The 21,302-nt window shown below is 37.5% G+C and overlaps 1 protein-coding gene across 1 annotated transcript in view; it reads left to right on the top strand.

The window, feature by feature from the left end:
* The first annotated feature begins 15,912 nt into the window (after positions 1 to 15,912).
* LOC128496956 (cadherin-7) overlaps positions 15,913 to 21,302 on the top strand; it is a 66,627-nt gene continuing 61,237 nt past the window's right edge. The window contains exon 1 of the mRNA XM_053466797.1: positions 15,913 to 16,308. The gene's annotated coding sequence lies outside the window, so the exon portion shown is untranslated. The remainder of the gene's footprint in view (positions 16,309 to 21,302) is intronic.

The following is a 21,302-nucleotide window of genomic DNA, read 5'->3' as shown; positions in this document are numbered from 1 at the left end:
AGGTGAAGCCCTGAAAGTCGATTAACTACTGGGGTTCCAAAATGGACTTCTCCCAGTTTATCAGAAAAGCTAGGTTTGTCAAAAGATCCACCATCCAAGAGGTGATTAACTGAATAACTTTGTTTTTAGACGTTAACATTCAGATAAGTGATCAGTTTGATGCCTCTGATTCTATGGAGTGAAACCACTCGTTTCATCAATGTTCTGAAATACCAGGGGGGTGATGAGAGACTAAATGGAAGGCATGCAAATTTAAAACAAAGCAAGAACTCAGCGAATACCATTCAAAAAAAAACAAAAAGGCATAAATGTTGGGGATTCCATCATACTCTATGGCCATATATTGCTTAGCCTGCCCCTGTGTCAAAGTTCTGCAAGTTTGGTGAGTCTATCTAATTTTTTCTTGCTGTATTGCTTACCAAGGAGTTCAATTAAGGTGACTACATTGTATTTTTAACACAATCAGCCTTTTCTGCACATCATTAATGAGGTACTGAGGTATATGCCCAGGGTATATATATAGACATAGACCTCTATAACGAAAATAGGAGCACTCGCAGGACTTCATATTAAAGTACAAAATAAAGTACGTACGAAATGTCCTGGTGAAGGCTCCATGTAGGAGACCTAAACTAATAAACATTTTTGTACTTTAATATGAAGTCCTGCACGTGGAGTGCACCTATTTTCTTCATGGATGTCTAATTGTGGTCAAGGATCAGCACCAGGGCAAGTAAATGTATGGATTGGAGTCTGCCTTCCATTCTTTGGAATTTTTTATATGTATATATATATATATATATATATATATATATATATATATATACGAAAAAGGGGAGCCCACAACCTAAAATCATAAAAGGCATACATATTCAGATTCCCGGGTTGCTAGAATAATAATACTTAATAAGAACACACAACAAAGCAAGAATTGGGCGAACTCCCCTTTCTGTATATATATATATCTTTATATTTTACCGTACATATTTACAGGTTCTGACCAAACCTTAAGGTTGAGCATCACCACATGTCACACAGGGTGCCTCGTTAATGGTGTCCAAAGTAGCCTTTAAATTGAGTCTCATTGGGTTAAAAATGCAGTCCCACGATTGGACTCACCAATCTTGGGGTTTTTTTGTTTTTTTTTTTTACATTTGCTACTATTGGGAGTAGTAAGGAAGGAATTGCATAAAGTCTCTTGTCTTGTAATAATACTTTTTTTTATTTCTATAAAAGTAAAGGTTGTTGGTTCTTTATAAACTAGTATCTCTATGTGGACAATTAATGTTTGCCCTGTGGTGGTATATTATGACACACTGAAAGCCAAGATCATTGCATCTATTAAAATACTATTTCATAAATCAACAAGAAATAAAAGAAGCATTTGCCTACTGTTTGTACAATTCATTTGTTCCGCTTGTTTCTTTTATCTAATTTTATTCCGTGTCTAATTTAGTGCAACACAATAAATACTTAAACATGTCTTCTTTTCCTTCTGCAGTTAGCTCTCTTGATGTTTGTTATATTGTTTTGGGCTATGTTACAACAAGATTATGTCTTGGCCCAAAGTGTATCAAATCAGATCTTATGGTTTATTGTTAGAAGCCCCAGTTGGTCATGTTCTAAGGATTTTTTCCTTTGCTGATGAACAGAACATGCACTGACACTCTGCTAGGGGTCTAAATCATATCAATTTGTGATGGCAATTAGAGGCAGCTGCTCCATGTGAAAAGAGTATAGACCAGTGAGCAAAGCAATAGGGCTGACCTCAGGCTGAATGCAAAAGACACGGTCTTTTGAGTTTGGCCATTCGAGCATATGTAAACAGATTTTCTAAAGGAGAAAATGGTTCAGTGATTTAAAAGTTCTCTTGCTTCTTTTTATTTATATTTCAGACTATATGTAAGACTTATAGAAATAAAAGAGGATAAAGGACAGACTGCACAGAATCTTAGTAACAGCTGTTGCCTTTCACCAGTCTTTCGGCAAAGGACAATATCTTTTGAGACAAGTAGTGACATTTTGGGGAAAGAAAAAAATACGGTTTAAATAGAGCAACATGTTGTGCATGTTTTCCAACATGCCCTCCTTAAGTCCTTTAGAGCTGTCAGTCTGAATACGTTTTAATTGGCATTTTTTTCTTCTTCTAATGAAATAGACTGAAACCAAATTTTCACCTGATTAAATCGCTTAATAAAGTCAAGTCGGTTAAAGGAGTTTTTCTTCTTACCAGTTCAGTTTTAATTCCCTTTTAATAACAGAAAAGAAATAAAATAGATTTTTTGAAAAAATTTGGAAGGCAATAAAATGTTTTATTTTGTTTACTTACATTTTGAAAATTTTTAGAATATTGCCACAATATTTGGTTACAGTTGCTTATTATAGGATGAGAATATTTTTAGCAATGGACATTTCATTAAAAAATAAATTATGCAATTATGCGATAGCATTATGCCTTCATGCTATGGTTGGACTTTAGCTGTGACTCGTACATATGTCACCCTTGATTTCTATACCTGGGAACACTCAAGATTTCACCTAGGGGTTTTCAAGATGAGGGGTGTTTGGCCATCACTCAACCCCCCCCCACACACCTACCTTTTTCATCCTTTTGTTCCTGGTGTCTTTCTGTAGGTCCTTGCACCCTTTAAAGTGATAGTCCAAAGTCCCTAAAAAATAAAGCACCTACCAGACATTCACACATGGGAGTGTGAATATGCTCACTGAGGTCTGCTCAATCAGCGTTCACTGGAGCTCACTGGAGGTGAGTATATCAGATGCAGGCAGATGTCTTCCACTGAACATATCTCCTGCCATTTAACATAAGCAAAACAGACCACAAGAAAATTAAAAACAAATCACGCAAATATCATTTGCATTAAAGTGCAGGTGATGACTGGAGAGCCCCTTTAAACCCTAATAGCCTTTTTGACTATTAGGGTTTAACCTGCCTTTTTTTAAATATTATAACGGCAGCTTCTCACGTCTAACTGTGCTACTATCAAAATGTCGAAGTAGACCATGCTCAATGAACAATGGATGCAAAAGAATATAAAACACATTATTTTATTGTATACCTTTAAAACATATTACTCAAGCAAACCAAAATATCATAACACACAGAAACAATTTGAAGCCTAGAAGCAGTTTCCTAGTTTCCCAGCTGGTATCATAATATATACTCATCTGCTCATGCAATCTACAGTGTTTTTGCTCTGATATGGTTATGCAATCATTCACATTAAGGTTAAAACTTTCAGGGACAACACGTGACGTTTAAGTCTTTTCACAATGCAAGACTCAATTGCTGAATATTTAATCACGTTATGAAAAATAAATTAAATGTCAGAATCAGAGAATATTAATTTGTGTTTGCACCCTTATTTTATATTCCTAAGAAACAGGAGCATGGTAACATGGTGTATATAGTCTACTGTTCCTTTCACATTTTAGATTATAGGTGACCTGGGACAGAATCCCAAAATACCTAATACCCATGCACCACTTGTTAGAACACCCTTGTGTACGCCAAGCAAAATCGATTTGTGGTAAAGGCCAATACAGAAATAGAATTTAAACTTACATGGAATAGGCATACAGCTATCCCAAATAAGCAGACTAGATGGGCTGGATAGTTAGTATCTGCCACAACTTTTATGTTTCATTGTTGTTGTTTTTTTTTCTTGCAGCACATTTGTTTTTATATATAAAATAGTTTCCTGATATTTTAGTTCCGATGAAGTTCGGAGAGATACAAGAAAAAAATGGTAGTTATTATCAGTGGATGAGGTCATTGCCACCTTTAACAAGATTTCCTTCAAGCAGCAGCACAGTCATCTCACACAAAGCATTAAAATGTAAAAAATGGATAGAGCACATCAAATAGGGTAAAAATAAATATAATATTTTTCCTCTAGTTCAAAATAACTTGGAAGAAACACAGAATAATAAAATAGCTTATAGTGTAGTAAATACAAAGAATATAATAATAGTGCAATAAAAATAAGAGAGACTCTTACAATATCCAGAGCAGACACTGCTCTAATAAGCAGGCACAGAACAACCCTCTAGGGTATGGTGGAAGGTGTCTTCTGATCCATCCAATAACAGTCACTGGTAAATATCTAATCTAGGGCTGCAACCAATGATTATTTTCATAATCGATTAGTCGGCCGATTATTTTTTGACTAATCCAAATACCCCCAGATGTGCCACTCTGCCCCCCAAGATATGCCTTATACCCCCCTGAAATGCCTTGTACCCCCTATATGCCACTGTGCCCCTGATATGCCATATACCCCCAGATTTGCCACATGGGCCCCTGATATGCCACTCTGCCCCCATACTTAACCCCTGTGCCCCAGACTCCCTGGTGTCTAGTTGGGGCAGCAGTGAATGTCTGCACAATGCTCAGACAAACCTCTGCTGCTGGCCGGCATTTTTGCTGCAGCTTCTATGACTGAGCACCAGAGCTCCATCATAGTAGCCCCAGCAGAATTATTGGATAGCAGCGGAGGTTGTCTGCGCACATTGCACAAACATTCACCGGCTGCCAGAGAGGAGGATCCAGGTCCCCAGCAGCACTGCAGGGGATCCTCCTCTCTGGCAGCCGGTGAACACTGCGCAATGCAAAATACCCCCTTCTCCCAATCCCTTGTTCAGGGGGATGGGGGAGGCAAATATTAAAAGAAATAACCCAGAGGGGCAAGGACTCCAAATCATGCCTCCCTCTCACCTCTTATCCTGTTTCTGGTGGGGTGGGGGTTTTAAGTCAATACTTCCAATAGGGGAATATAGTGTACTACACCCACACATCTCTTTTTAACCTCCAGCATGCACCCATATTCCATTTATAAGGACTCCTGAGGAAATTGTTATATGTCATATATGTGGAGGATTGGTTAATTTTTCTATGTTTCATATGTGAATGCACATTGAACTCGTATGTCCTCATCTATAACTCCAAAGTTTTACACGTCAATGGCCAAACATTTGAAATCTTTTTAAACCATTAAAACCATTAAAACAGCTAAATGTATTATGTATACCAAAAACAAAATTAGTGTATTTAGTTTTCATTGTCATTTTGCCAAAATCAGAGAACAGGTTTATAGGCATACTGAACATACACATTTGTTTATAGACATTGAAGGGGAATCATTCCTGAAAACCCTATAAATTCTCTAAATTTATAGTGTATTTATGTCATCTTACCAGAGGAGCGCCTGGGCCAAACTCTATGGTATATATATATATATATATATATATATATATATATACACACACACATTTAAAATTATATTTCAACCACATGGATATAAAATGTAATCGCAAATTTCCATGTTTTTATCAAAACAAAACCAAGGCATCTAATGATACATCTTTACAAACCAATGATAATGTTCTGAAATGATAATTAACAAACATATCCATGCCTTGTGCATGTGATATAAGCTGTAATATGGAATTAGACCACTGAAAATAGAAAGACACTTTATAGCCAATTCAGATAGCTGCACATTTTGGAAGGATGGCTGTAAGAGGCTGAATTGGAAAAGCAAAGAATTGCTGTAAGCACAAGCTGCATGAAATTGGAATCAAAATCAGGTAGTTTGACAAAAACAAAAGGAGTTTGAAAATCAGATCAAAGTACTTTTAGAAAATGCATTTACAACAATTTTATCGTAGAAAGGAAAATTGCTGCTTTAGTAGAAAATTGTTCCAATCGTATCAATTAATATAATGTCAGTATTTCAGCAGGCATCTTGCTTATAACAGATATAGTATGATTCACATATCATTACTGGATACAGTCAGTTGCTTAGCTATTTTTCACAAATTATGTAAATTTATGTCAAATTTCAATCAATACGGTGCTATGGGAGAAAAACAAAGAAAGCTGTGATGGAGTGATTATGTGTAATACAGTGGAATAATTTTTTGGACGCATTAGTCTGTTTTTTGGATCCACGATTATGGGACGTATTTAGTAAGTAGTTAAACACCTTATGGTCCAACAAAAGGAATGGATCATTAGGTTTCCGAAAGCACCATAATACACTTTGTGGCTTATTGGTATGTACTGAGTCTAACTTAATTTGCATATGCAGTTACTTGAAAAAAATGTGATAATTGGTACTGACATCACTGCACCCAACCAATTTAACATCAGAGGGAAGCTTAAAGCAATCCTACAAAAAAAAATTATATATATATATATATATATATATATATATATATATATATATATATATGTTCTGTTACTTTTAACAAAGTGAAAATATAGTAAAAAATATAGTAGAAAATATAGTAAAAAATAAGTAAAAGAAATTATTAGAATGTTTCCAGTTTGATATCTTAAATGATCAAAACATGTAGATCTTTGCAGCAATAACCTGTTTCGTATATATCATAGTCTTCTTTTTCCATACCCATATACCCAGTCTATCTCCCCTAGTTTTTACCCAAAGCTTTTTCCCCTAGTCTTCTTTTCAGTTATGTCTCCCCATCAGTTTGTATGTTTTCCTATTTTCTCTTTCAATCTCTTTGTCTAACTGTGCCTCTGGTCAGTGGCGTATTTTGGCTGGCTACTGTACTTATCATGGCCCAGCCAACCCCTGCAACCTAGCTCCAAGGCTGATGTCCTCTATGCTGAGCATTGGGATATGACATCATATTCCTGCATATTGCATTTTAAAGACATGCAAATTGAGTCCACTAAGGATCCTTTGCTGACTTAGGGAAAGAGGTTTTCTGTTCACAGTTGAGTTGTTATCAAATCTATTTTGTATACCTTATATAGTTAGCCTAGCCCAGAATACACCACCGTCTGTGGTCTTTCCTGTGCTCTCGTCCATTGTCCCAGAAATACCCAAGTAGCCATTGCATTCTGCAAATGAACCCAGTGAAGCAGATTACATTTTAATCTGAATTTGATAGCAGAGTTTCCCCTTTAAATACATATATTAAGACTAAGCACAGCAACAATACACATAATGGTTATACTGCATTTGCTAGGTCTCTCCCAGGCAGATATTTCAAAGCTCAGCATTGTTAGCAAACATTGAGACCCTTGTACATCCATCTAGTGTCAGGAGAAGTCTAGTCAACAGTGGTCTTCATGGACAACTTGCAGCAGCCATTAAGCCATACCTCTCATATGGAAACAAGGCCAAGCAATTCAACTATTCATGAAAACACATGATTTGGGATGCAGAAAAATCACAGCAGGTGCTCTGGATTAATGACTTAAAATGTGAACTATTTGGCTGTATATTTGGCCCACAATCACTCTCACTCACTCTCACACTCTCATTCTCGTTGACTCTCTCAGGCTTTCTAAATGTTTACCTACCTTCTCTGACAACCAATTCCGCTTCTGCTGACCACTTCCACTTTCTCTTTCTTGAGGTTTAGACAATTGAGCTAAAAAACCCTTAATGTGCCAAATTACAAACTGACCCACCAGGAAGTTATCTGATGAGTGAGTCTACTTATACCCGTTATAAGCTCAACAATTGAAATTCATGTACACATATGTACCATACACATACACGCCCACACTGATTGAGAAGCTTTACCTCGCTATATATGTAGAATAGTTTCCAGCATTGTATATAGAAACTGTGTAAACTACTGATCATTTCACTGGCTAGAATATTAGCAATTTTCAATTAATTTATTTACGTTTTATAATCAGCAAAGCAAAATTCTTTAAAATAGAACTAAAGCTAGGATAAACACTACTGTGATGTGTCCTTGTTGATTTGTTACAGATGTTGACTACTGTAACCTTGGGATTGTAAGATAGTGATTTATGAATAGAGTGTTTCTTTTAGGTTCTCTCTTTTGAGAAAATGGAGCTGACACAATAAAATAATGATTGACAAGTACTGACGCTACAATAAATAAAACACCTGCTTATCGCATCCCAGAGCTTTAAGCTAAACTACAAAATGTGGACCTGTACTGGAATCTATCTAGGCATCATAACGAGCAAAATCACTCATTATCTTGTGACAGTATTTTTCATTAAAAAAATTAAAGTGCAAAATGAATTTCCAAAGCATGGAGTCCATTGATATGCCAAAGGATTCTAGAAATACACATAGACAAATTATACCATTACCTCATTGGCTGCTCATTGATGGGCTTTGGTTAATCTAAAGTCAAATTATACACAATAATAAACCGATCACAATTTATAAAATCTTGCATATTCCCCATAAGTCCAGATGAGGCAAAAAAACTGTAAAATTTGTGTTAGGTATATTGCAGGTTTGTTATCCATACATAGATGCATTGCGTTCGGTACTGGCAAGTACACAAATCTCTGGATATGGATATACTCATTAGATTTCTACCCCCAACATTTCTAAAAAGTGGCCATTTACTTGTGTAATGATCTGTGTGGAAGTCGCTTGGAAGTTTGATTTTATCTGCTGAGTAATGCCAGCAATGTGCAGATCAGTTAGTCAACTCATTCACTCATTTACTGTCTGTCTTAAATTGTATGTTCTCTTTCATTTATTATAATGTGTAACATACCCCCTGCTGTATGCAATTAGGATACAACAAGTAACATAAGAGGTTCATGATTTTTAAAATATAGCCTGTGGCAATGTGTCTACTGTTTGTACACAGAATTTCCATTTTAAGATTCTATTATAACATTTGTAAGAGGCACACAAATCTATTGTGTATACATATTATATAATAAAAGCTTATTTGTGTAGATAATTATTCCTAAACTAATATATAATGAGCACATTATAAGTGTGTTTTATAAAGCTGCCGCTCAATGAGGAAATATTGTAAAATGGGCATGTTTTCAAGCAAAAGACAGAGAAGCTATTAACGGCAAACTTTAAAAACAGTCTATATTAATGATACGATGTTCTTCTCACATTCTGACAATTAGTTTTTACTATTTAATATACGTGTTACTTTATGATGCAATGGTGGATGGGCAAAAGTACAAACAGGTACAGAGTCCTCCACTGATATTGGCACCCTTGGTAAAGAAGTATGTGAAAGATTGTCCTTATTGTGTAACCCTTTTCATTGTTTAATATGTGTGGCACAATTATTGGGACCCCACTGATATTCAACATTTTTAGTTCAATTATAACTTCCTGTTTCAGGTAACACATAGGCCAAATTTGAAGGATCTGGAGAGATTGTGTATGGGCGAATTGTCTTGGATCCCTTGCTGTGTATTCTCCAACCTCATCAGGCATTATAGACGAAGACTCAAAGCTGTTATCTTGGCAAACAAAGGTAGCACAAAGTATTGACTAAATAATTTTACTACAAATATATTTAACATTTCTTTATTTTTTGCAATTTTTTGATATCCATGAAAGTGTTTGTTTTTGTCTATTTTTTGAAGAAAAGATCAAATGATGAAGCAATAAAGACAATTTCTCACAGCCTTCTTCCCTCATATTTACCAAGGGTGCCAATATTATTGGAGTTCACTGTATTATATGTCTTTTTTATTTTACCATAGGTTTGAAAAAAACAGTGAGCTCACAGGAGGTCAGATGAATATTACTGAACAATCCACAAAAGTATCTCCTGCTTTGTTATATCATGGAGTGAAAACATTACACTCTCCTACAAATTCCCAGATGAGCAAATACACATCTGGAGTGGAAGCAACATTTTTTATCTTAGAGATATGTGTAGAAGACAAGTGCAGCAGCAAGTGCAACAGCTGCCAGATGATGCTAGGGAATTACAGTGACATGTTATGACATCAAACCCTGATGGTGCCTGTGTCACTGCAGTGCATCATATATACCTGCTCATCACCAGGGTCAGATAATGTCATGTCCCAATCCCCTGCTGTCAGGTAAATGCATAGAGGTCACCACAAATAGTGGTGAAATGGGTATGCAGTTCATGAGCAAGTTTTGCCTAACCTATAGGTCATAGTTAGAAAATGTTAACAGTTCTAACAAAATTAACAATTATTTGGCCTTTCCACCTTCTTTGTACAGACCCACTCTCATGTACTGCCCCGGGTGCCGCTCATCAGGGGGGGTGCCATCACGCCGGGACCCCTCCAGAGATGGACAGTAATGTCCACAGCTAGAGGAGCAGGCTCGGTTGGGGAGATCAAGGATCTCCTTCTAACCGGCTTAAAGACAATCAAGGGAGCGGGAGGTCTGTTAATGCGTGCGGCAACTGATGCTGTGTGTCGGGATTTGATGTCATATCCCAGCGCACAACACTGAAGCCGTGCCCACCACCTTGAAGCCGCGCTCACTGCACCGGAAGGACACAGAAGAAGAAGAGACAAGAGGAAGAACGAAGAGGAGGAGGAAAAGTGACAGTGACAGAGTGAATGAATGTTTGTAAATGAATGTTTGTGAATGAAGGTGTGTGTGATAGCATGGATGTGTAAGTGTGTGTAGGGGGTATAGCATGGCATAGGGAGGCTGTAATCTTACTTATTTTATGCCCAGGTTCCAGCATGTACTGGCTGCCTGGGCATGATAGGATTGTGATTGTTCTTAGCAATCATATATAATATGTAATATTATATATATATACAATATTGTTTTTGATTTTTGTGTCCAATTTCGGTGTGTTAACCACACTTTTATTAAAAGTAAGTAACACACAAGAACAGAGATGAAGTGGATGTTTGAAATGAACATTATTTCCCCTAGGGGTCTAAACATAGATTTGGAAATCAATGATTTTTTGTGATGGGGAAGACTCTTCTTAATATGGACGAAATAGTATGAACTTTTTTGATAGATAACAATAAAGGGTTGAATTATACTCAGTCTGTTATACAAGATTAAATATGTGTTGTATCCATATGTTAAACAATTTGTATATATATGTAGTTCTGGATTTATTATTGAATTTTAACTATCTGTTACTATATCCCTTTTTGCCCTTTTCCAAAATGGCTGCCGGATTTTGCATTCCATAAGCAGGGCCGGCCTTAGGGGTGTCTGACCTGTGTGGCCGCACAGGGCGCCATGGCAACAGGGGCGCCGTCCGGGACTTAAATTATAACACCGTTAGTTTTTTTGGTAACTTTATTTAACATCCTCCATGTTAAATAAACTTTATTTAACATGGAGGATGTTTTCATTTAAGTCCCGGGCAGGGGCGCCGAGCGGTTGCTCGTGAAGTTTTCAGCAACCGCTCGGCGCCCCTCACTCTCCGTGACTCCGTCGCGGTGCTGGCGCTTCGTGCTGAGCGCCAGAATTATTCTGGCGCTCAGCTGTGAAGCGCGCACCGCAACAGAGCAGGAAGACGGACGCCTCCCGCTCCCACCGCAGGACTCCGGCAACAAGGTAAGTACGCATAGGGGGTAGATAGTGGTAAGGGGCGGGGGGGGCTTGGCAGTGATAAGGGGCAGGGGGGGGAGGCAGTGAGAAGGGGCGGGGGGGAAGGCTTTGAGAAGGAGCAGAGGGGGGAAGCAGGGCCGGGCAAAGACTTAACGCCGCCTGGGGCGAAGTTTAAAATGCCGCCGCCCCCGACACCGGGGGGGGCGGCGGCATTTTAAACTTCGCCGACGCCATAATCTACCCCCCCACTTACCTTTAAACAGTCCTGCGGCGAGACTCCCTGCTCTGCCACGGTGCCGGCTTGTAATGCTGAGCGCCGGAAATTGACGTCACTTCCGGCGCTCTGCATTACAAGCCGGCACCGAGACCGAACAGGGAGACTCGCCGCAGAGGAGAGAGAGAGAGGGGCGCCGAGCGGGTAAGCGAAAACCACTCGGTGCCCCTCTCTCTCTCTCATCCGCTTAAAAAAAAAACAAAAAAAAAGCGCTTGGGGCGGCAAAGTGCCGCCCCTTCTAAAGTGCCGCCAGTTGGCTCCTTCTAAAGTGCCCCAGTTGGCTCCATTGTAGGGCCGGCCCTGGGGGGAAGGCAGTGAGAAGGGGCAGAGGAGGGAAGGCAGTCCCTTACGAAAAAATTACTGCAGTTTTTCTGAAGTAATACTGCAGTTTTTTGGCAGCAGTATTACTGCACATTTACTGCAGTTTTACTGCATTTGTACAACACTGTACTGCAGTTTTACTGCAGTATTACTACACATTTACTGCACTTTTTTTTATATTGCAAACCTACAGTTGTACTTCAATGTACTGCAGCTTTATTGCATTTGTACTTCCGTACAAAAATAACTGCAGTACAACTACAGTGCAGTGAAGTACAAATGCAGTAAAACTGCAGTAAATGTGCAGTAATACTGCAGTAAAAAATGTCCAAAAAACTGCAGTATTACTTCAGAAAAACTGCAGTAATTTTTTCGTAAGGGAAGGGGCAGAGGAGGGAAGGCAGTGAAAAGGGGCAGAGAGATTTTTTTCCTTTCTTTTTTTTGGGATGGGGGGGCGCCAGAGGAGTAGTCCGCACAGGGCGCCAGAACACTTAAGGCCGGCTCTGTCCATAAGAGCCTTAATAATGGGTGATGCCCATATTGGACTGAGTTTAAAATACAGCCGATTGGAAGGGACACTTTGAAGGTTGCACCAGGACTCAGTGTTAGGCACATTATAAATATGGAACCAAAGGATAAGGACAATACACTTGAAAAAGACATAAAGTCGAAACGCGTTGTATTTTTAAGTATACTGTATTTTTATATTTGGGGAAATACAGGTTTTTATACCTAGTTCTCCTTATTTAAAAAAATAAAAGAATCCAAAGGAAAAGAATTGCGTGGATCCTTTACTGCCTGGAGTGGGTTCAGAAGGAAGGCACCCTGAGCTGTTTATATAGAGCCTGTTCACGGCTCTATCTCATGGGAGTTTATTCTATACCCCATTAAAATCATAACTGCTTTTATGGGTTACACTATGATCTCTCTGTGCCTCAATTTACAGGGCTAGTATATATATGTTTATAGATATACTCTAAGGTTGTGTACTGAGGCATGTGCATGTACACCTTTATGTTTATTGTTAATAACAATATTAATGTATATATATGATTGCTAACAGCAATCACACTCCTATCATGCCCAGGCAACCAGTACATGCTAGAACATGGGCATGATAGGAGTGTGATTGCTTTTAGCAATCACACTCCTATCATGTTAAGTCAGCCAGTACATGGTGGAATCTGGGTATGTCTGGGCATGACAGGATAGTGATTGCTGTTAACAATCATATACATATATATATATATATATATATATATATATATATATATATATATATATATATATATATTGTTATTGCATTTTTTGTCCAATTTTGGTGTGTTACTTTCATTACATTTTCGGTTTTGGCCAAGTGAATGCTGAATTTTCAGTTTCAGTTTCGGTTCAGAATTCTCATTTCGGTGCATTCCTATAACTAAGCCAGACACTGAAGTGGTAGGCCTACACCACATCAATGTTTGGCTTAGTATATAGTGATGCTGCATTATTGCTGCATTATTGTCAATGTCTGTGATAGGGATTACGCTGTACCACCAGCAATGTCTGCCTCAGTATATAATGACAACAGTTATGCTGTACTACCATCAATGTTTGCCTCAGTATATGATCATAACAGTTATGCTGTACCACTGTCAGTGTCTGCCTCAGTATATAATGATAACAGTTATGCTGTACCCCGTCAGTGTTTGCCTCAGTATATAATGATCACAGTTATCCTATACCACCGTCAATGGTTGCCTCAGTTTATAATGATAACAGTTATCCTATATCCCGTTATATATCCTATAAGGCCCCCCATAACACTGCTCCTCCATACATTTCTGCCCTATAAGAAAATACTCTCCAATGGATCCTTATGTTCTTCCCATGGCTAAGGCTCTCCTCCTTCCTTTTCCTGTCTACAAGATTTCACTTGGGCTGCCCCATATCTCTGGAATCTACGTCCACCGAACCTTCAGCATTCACCCTCCCTCCCAACATTCAAGAAACATCTCAAAACCCACTTCTTCAGAGAAGCATAGCATCTTAGTTGCTAGAACCTCCTTGTCATTGATACAACCACCACACTACCTCTCACTCTTTCTCTATGCCTTATGTTTGTCCCCTCATTCCCCCAAGATTGAAAGCTTGTGAGCAGGGCTCTCTCCTAATGTATCATTTTGTCTTAGTCTCTCAATTCTCATCTTGTCATACCCCTTGAATTATTGTATTATTGTATTGTATAAAGCGCTGCATAAATTGTTGGCGCTACATAAATAATAGATAATAATATACCACCGTCAATGTTTGCCTCAGTATATAATAACAGTTATGCTGTAGCACTGTCAATGTTTTGCCTCAGACAAAAAACCTCATAATGTCTATTTCATGATTGATTGATTGATATAAGTAGGGAGTGAATGTATGTCATTGTATGTGCTAGGTAGTATTAAAGGTTGGATGTGTTGATACATACAGTTGCACTGTCTGGCATGAATGATGCAAATGGGGTATGAATGTCCAGTGACAGCGGTTGAAGCCTTGGTGTGGCGTTACTGCTAACGTGCACTGACCACATGCTAATTAAATCAATTTGGGTGTCTGTGATTCATATAGTATAGTTGACATGGATGACTGATCTTTGTAAAAATGGTTAAATTTACACTTTTCATTATTTTATTTAAAGATAAGTAGGCACTCAGTATCCACTTTTGGTGTACAGAGAGGAACAGGTGGAGTTTACAGAGGAAGCAGCGCGGGTCTTAATCAGGAAGGGGTGTGGTCTTGACAGGAAGGGGTGGGTCAATTTTAGATTAGGGTGTGCCCCAGTGTAGTCTTGCCTAGGCCAGCATAAAACCAAAATACAACACTGAACTACAAGTGAGAACAGTCTCAGAAGCTGCTTGTCCCACTTTAGCAAAGTGGCAACCACAATGACAGCTAAAGCCCACCACTGGTTGGAAACCACTTCACCACAAACAGCATCAGTATAGGCAAAAACGTTGTAGGTTTTTATGTATTTATTTTAATGCTGTTTGGTATTTAATGTGCTTGAGCTAGATCATTTTCCTGCTTACTGGCCTGGAGTCTATTAGAATGTTGATTTTGTTATATAAGACATTTTCCAGTGATTAACTTTATTGTATTTATTTTTTTTCCAAAATAAATCAGCACTGTACCATACCAGTCTAATAAAAAATATCATGCCAAGAAAACAACTCATACATAAATATATAGCTACAGCTCCTATTATTACAAGTAGTGTAGGGAATCACTCATTTGCATTGAATGCCTACTCATTATTTTCAGGCATCATTTTGCAGAACCCCTATTAAATAATGTTCAGTGTTATACCATATTACAGAAATTTAAATTAAAAAAAATATGAATATTAAATGTTCGTACTCATATGACAACAAGTCAATCTGGCTGATGATGATGGGCATTGTAGTCCAACAGCACCAGCTGCAAAGACCTGCATTGTGCTTGGTTTTGGTAAGAGAAATCACAAACGTAAACATGTTTATGTTTTTCTAAGCATGCAAAAAAAACTGGAGGAAAAACGTCACTGTCTTATATATTTATATAGGTGAATTTATAATGCACTTGCAATGCCTGGAAAATCAAGAGCAATCTAGAGCAATCCTTAAACTATTGTCAGCAACAGTGTATACTTAAACCAGCCTCTATTGTTACAAAGTGTTTGAACATCCTTTTTTCTAGGTGATGAGTCTCACGCTGAGACTAAATCATACACTAGGATCCAACACCAGATAACACAGCAGGATGGAGAATATACAGAAGTGAAAGAGTGGAACTAGGGCATGCTGGAAAGATTGAAAGGGCAAAACTATAAAGCAAGACAAAAAAAAAACACCTAACTTGTGATTCGTTTTATGACTGTGCCTTTATGCCTCGAGAGCTCAATTGATCATGACTTCTAATGACAAGCTGGAAAAATATATCTTAAACTCTCTCCTGAAGCTCAGTGCTTTCAAATGCAAATATCTCACCATAAGATAGATTGGCTTGAGCCCCGCCCCTTCCAGAGCCCTCTCCTGATCAGAGTACTGAGAAGAAGGACTCCATCTGTACACCCAGCTTTAGCTTTGGATTCCTATTTAATAGTGAATGTGATTTCCAGGAGGAACGAAAAGTGACTGCGCTGCCTTATATCTCCAGATGAAGTAAGAGCAAGTCAGAGGGTATGTTCTCTCATAGCAATCCAGAGCCAAGGAGCCCATCATTCTACTGAGCTGCAGCTCCTGCTGCACAGCCTGAGTCAATCAGACCTCCGCTAAGTTACCAGTGGAGGCTAACTGCACATGTCTGAAGGAGAGGGTACAAGCTAAGCAGCACAAGGCACAGGAGGGATTTACATAATCATTTTGGCTACACTTGAAAAGAAATAAGGTAAGATCCAGATGCTATTTTGGAATCTTTTATTCTGTGGATTATTTGTAAGCAATTCATTCCAATGAACTGTAGCCTAGGTTTCTCAATAGTATCACAGAAAGAGGTTTCATTTGCATGCAGCATCAATGACATTTAGAAGTTACTTCCATTCTAATCAGTGGTTTGCTTTGAAAAGAGATAATAAAAAAAAATACCTGCTGCCAGTAAGCATATAAAAAAAGGCAAGTCTGCAAAAAGGCATGCTTGATATAAGAAGGCACAGAAGGGAAAGGGGAATAGGCTGGAGAACAAACAGATCAGGAGACTATACAGACAATTTAGGCAAGTGATCCAAGGGTCCAGCAAGGTAAATATTTACTCTATAATCGACTGACCTGTTGTAAGTTAATATATCCATAGATGCTAAACATCTACATTCAAGTTCCCCTCTGTTGAGAAAGCAGGAATGTACCTTGGGGCAGATCTTGCTATTTTGAAAGGTAGTTCTGTATTGATTATGCTCTTGGGAATTGTACACAACATCTCCATCCTATATAAATGTATGAAGGTTTTCTATTTACTTTGCAGTATAATGCAGGTCAGGTTAAATGTCAGAAGGCTTACTGTTCACATTGTGAAGTCCTAAGACTTCCAGTGCGTGTGCTTCAGTACTTTATCACTGTGTTCTGACAGTGCGTGCTGTAGCTAAGGTCACAGAGGGTTATGTTAAGCATGACTTCACGAGACAGTGTCAGGATACCCTCTGTTCACGCTGGTGTACAATTATGAGCACATCACTGGCTCTAACAGTACAGTCATTTGTCACGATACACGTATATGGGAACTTATACCTTTCTACATTCTACATGTCTGCAGGGAAACTGCTTCATTGTGTAAGTGCGATCATATTGTATATTATAAAACTATATGTATATATATATATATATATATATATATATATATATATATATATATATATACACACACATATGTATATCTATATGTCTATCTATATATATATAGATATAGATATAGACATACTTTCAATACCTTAAAGATATATTTGTTGTATCTATCTATCTATCTATCTATCTATCTATCTATTTATCTATCTATCTATATATATTTATATAAATACATAGATACAAACATATATATTTGAGGTATTGATACAGACACATGACCTTTGTGTGTATACCGCCTCTAGATGCCCAGTATATCAGATGAAAATAAGTGCTTTGCTACCAAAGAATAGGACTTAGCAGTATTTTGTGTTCCAACACACCTTGAAGGTGAAGGCTTGCATGCTTTATGTGGTTTTTCATGGAAATAACAAGGACAAAGTTGTGATTATTTGTGTGTATATATATATATAGTTGAAACGTGGCAATATTGTGAAGGGCCAAGAAGAAAGTAAAGATTAATCTTATTACACAATAAGTAAAGATTCGTCATCTTAAACAAATCAGTATTGGTGGATTTCCAATTAGTTCCAGAACAAAAAAAAAGGATTATTGTTGACATTATATAATGACAAATAGTGCTAGTAGTGTACTTTCGTAAAACTGTTGTTTTCAAAGATCATTCACCAATGTAATATGGAACAATCTATAAATATCTTCAATAAATATAGAAAGTTTTGGTATTGCTAGTTTTTTCAGTATTGTACTATATCATGCACCTAGATTTGCCAGGATTGCTTTGATGTGCATCATACAGCTCACAGAAGCACATTTATTGTAGGACTCATTTTCAGAACTGCAGGGCTCCAAATAACCTTTTTGTCACATCATATGTTATATTGGTAGGGGCTAGCTTCAGTATCTTTTTTCTCCAAAACAATATTGCCATATGAAGTGCATGTAATAATATTTGTTATTATCTTTTATTTTTGCTTAACATGAATATATATAAAATGATTTTAATTCCATTCTGTGTTCCAGTCGGGTGGTCATAAAACAAATAGTTTAATATTCTTGCTTCATGTCTCAGCTGCTTAAATTATACATTAGACCAAGTTATTCACAGTGCTACTACTTTGCTGGCTCCCTCTTCTAGGTCTTTTTTCCTTCCATTTAAATAGATATTTCTCTACACAAAAAAATAGTTTTTATTCTTGAATGTCTTATTTTCATAAATTGACACCTACCCAACTGGTAAGCACCATGGTTAATTAATAGTGAAGTTTTCACCTTGTGAACATCTTGGAGACCTTTCTGAGCTTCCATCTCTAAAATAATATTACTCTCTCTTTAACACCTCCTGCCTCAAAAGATTGTTCTTTCTAAGCAAACTAGTGATTAAGAATAGTTTGTCATTTGTCACGTTTTCATGTTAACCGTTTGTACCTCCTGTTGTAGTTATTGCTCCAGCTATGTCATGCACAGGTAGATGCAGATAATTTAAACATATTACAATAATGAAATAATTTATATTAAAAACACTAGCCTCTAACTGGCCATCTGACAATTTATGGGTTTTTTTTATTCCAATATTAGCAAGGAGCGCTTCAGCTTTTCATTTTTCAGTGGATTACATAACATAGGCAACTTCAACTGATTAGATCAACAACTGGTTAGCCATATGTATATTTAATGTCTGGAATCCTGACTGTTGTGGACCTCCAAGTCTTTTGTAGGGTATTAGTATTAATTGTTGTTACAGATGCAATGTATATGGATCTGATCGGAGTTGCACCATACAGTTTATGTTTATGTTCTACACAGCGCAAATATGAATGTTGCAGAAACATAAATAAACATGGTTTAGATATTTGTCAAGTTTGGTGTAATGGTTAACACAATACAAAGTACATCCTCCCCTCCTCAATGGAAAGGGTTAATTATTATTTACACCAAGTTAATGGCAAAGTGTTTATTTTCCAAGCATTACAGCTGTGTAAATTCTTTTTTTTCTAATTAAATATATTTTCATTTTTTAGTATTGTAAATATAAGTTGATTACACATTAAAAATAGTATCAGCACCCAAGAGATGTGTGCTATGATTAAATATCCATTGCTTATACATTTTTTCTAACTACGTGATTGTTGAAATACTACAAACTAATAGAGCAAGTGAAGAAACTTTATGTTGGTATAATGTTATATGGCAGAAGAGAGGGTAGGCCTGGTGATTTTATATAACCTAGACATAACGTACAGCTTTGAATTTTTAGTAACAAGTTGCATTTAATATCATGCTATTTTGTTTAACCCCTTAAGGACAATGGGCGATCCCTAAACCCATTGAAAACAATGCATTTTGAGCCCGTACATGTACGGGCTTTGTCATTAAGGGGTTAAAGAATCTTAAGTAAGAAAAACTTAAAATATCTTGATCCAGTAAAGGCTGAGCTGCTTTGTCTCATTGATGATGTCTCTGCAGGGAAACTTCAAGGCTGTCATAGTTAACCAGTGGGTGTCACTGTCGTACTGAAGAAAGGAGACACTAATTGAGAAAAAGAGAAAGGGTTCAGAGAATATAGAATTCTGCTTCTTCCACTTCTAGCATATATTGGCACTTTTAGTGGGTTCTGGTTTCTGAGCTTAACTCGGCTTTTATGACTAGCACAGTTCAACAGAATCAAATCTATTTCATTGCAGAATGGCTTTAGAATTAGCTCTTTAGTAGGTTTCTTGTAACAGAATTCACATTATAATTAAAAATTCTCACAAGTTATACAGCAAACCATGCTTATTGAGGGATCTCTAAAGATTTCTAAGTATATTGTATTGAATTATCTTTACTTAGTGTTATTTTAACACTTAAACCAATAGGTGTTTTTAAGAGCACATAAAAATACATTTAAAAAAGTATATTTTTCATATTGCATCTTTTGAGTCTGAAGGGAAATTATATATTAGATCTATGATACTTTTGTATTAAAACACGTTTTATATGTTTCTGTGTATTGACAAAATAAAATGCTATGTCTCTTGGCAACCACCTACTCGGAAGTGTTTTCATGAAATTATTTTACCCAACTTGTCGAAAACAGCAATGCAAACTTATTTGTACAAGATTTCTGTATGTGTATATATCCCCACTATATATTTCCTTACTGGAATCATTAGCACACTGGTACCAGTATTTTGACATACTGAACAGTGACATCATATTCTCAGGACCATTCTTAGGAATTCAGGCCATCATACCCCAGAATAGGTTTGTGCTGTCCTTCACTGTGCCACATCTCTCTTTATCTCCCTGACGTAGTATAGATCAACTAAAAAATCACCAGCAAACTCAGGATTGAAGGTATAAATAGATAAATAAATAAGGCATGGACACCCCCAATTGCAGACATAGATCACAGGTCGCATACACCAGCCTTGGCACCTAGATTGCACCCACCACCTATATCAAACACATAAGAATTGCCCCAGCATCCAGATTGGACGTGTCCAGCACTAAAATTGCACACATAGAACTGGCCCCAGCACCAAGATTGTATCCTCAGAATGGTACAACACTCAGAATGCACACATAGAACTGGCCCGAGCACATATATTACACATAGGACTTGACCAACACCCAGATTGCATCCACAGAACTTGTCCAGCAGCCAGATTACATCCATAAAACATGACCAACACCCAGATTGCACACATAGGATTTGCTACAGCACCTAGATTGCATCCACAGGACTTGCTTTCCTTTAGATGTACTTGCCTCTTAATATTACTTCATATCCCTGTGTGCAACATTAATAGCCAGCAGGAATTACAAGGGAGTAGTGTGAGTGTGGGTAGTTTGCATGAACTGACTTCTCTCCGTTTATCTTGGGCCGGTGTGCGATTCGTGATGAAGGCCGGCCACACCTGTCGTCATAACCCCAGAGTCCCTTTGTCCCCTCTTCTTTTCCTCCTTCATGTTGTTCAGTTATAGATAAAATAAACAACACAGGAAAACACAGCTTTGCCGGTTTAGGTCCCCTGTATTAGGCATACAAACGCTGTATTTGCAAGTATTAATAAATAACATATGAAACTCTGCATTGAAAGTATAGAT

The sequence above is a fragment of the Spea bombifrons genome, chromosome 5, assembly GCF_027358695.1.
Source record: "Spea bombifrons isolate aSpeBom1 chromosome 5, aSpeBom1.2.pri, whole genome shotgun sequence".
Taxonomy (NCBI): domain Eukaryota; kingdom Metazoa; phylum Chordata; class Amphibia; order Anura; family Pelobatidae; genus Spea; species Spea bombifrons.
Note: the sequence above shows the minus strand (reverse complement) of the source record. Positions and strands in the feature narration are given on the sequence as shown.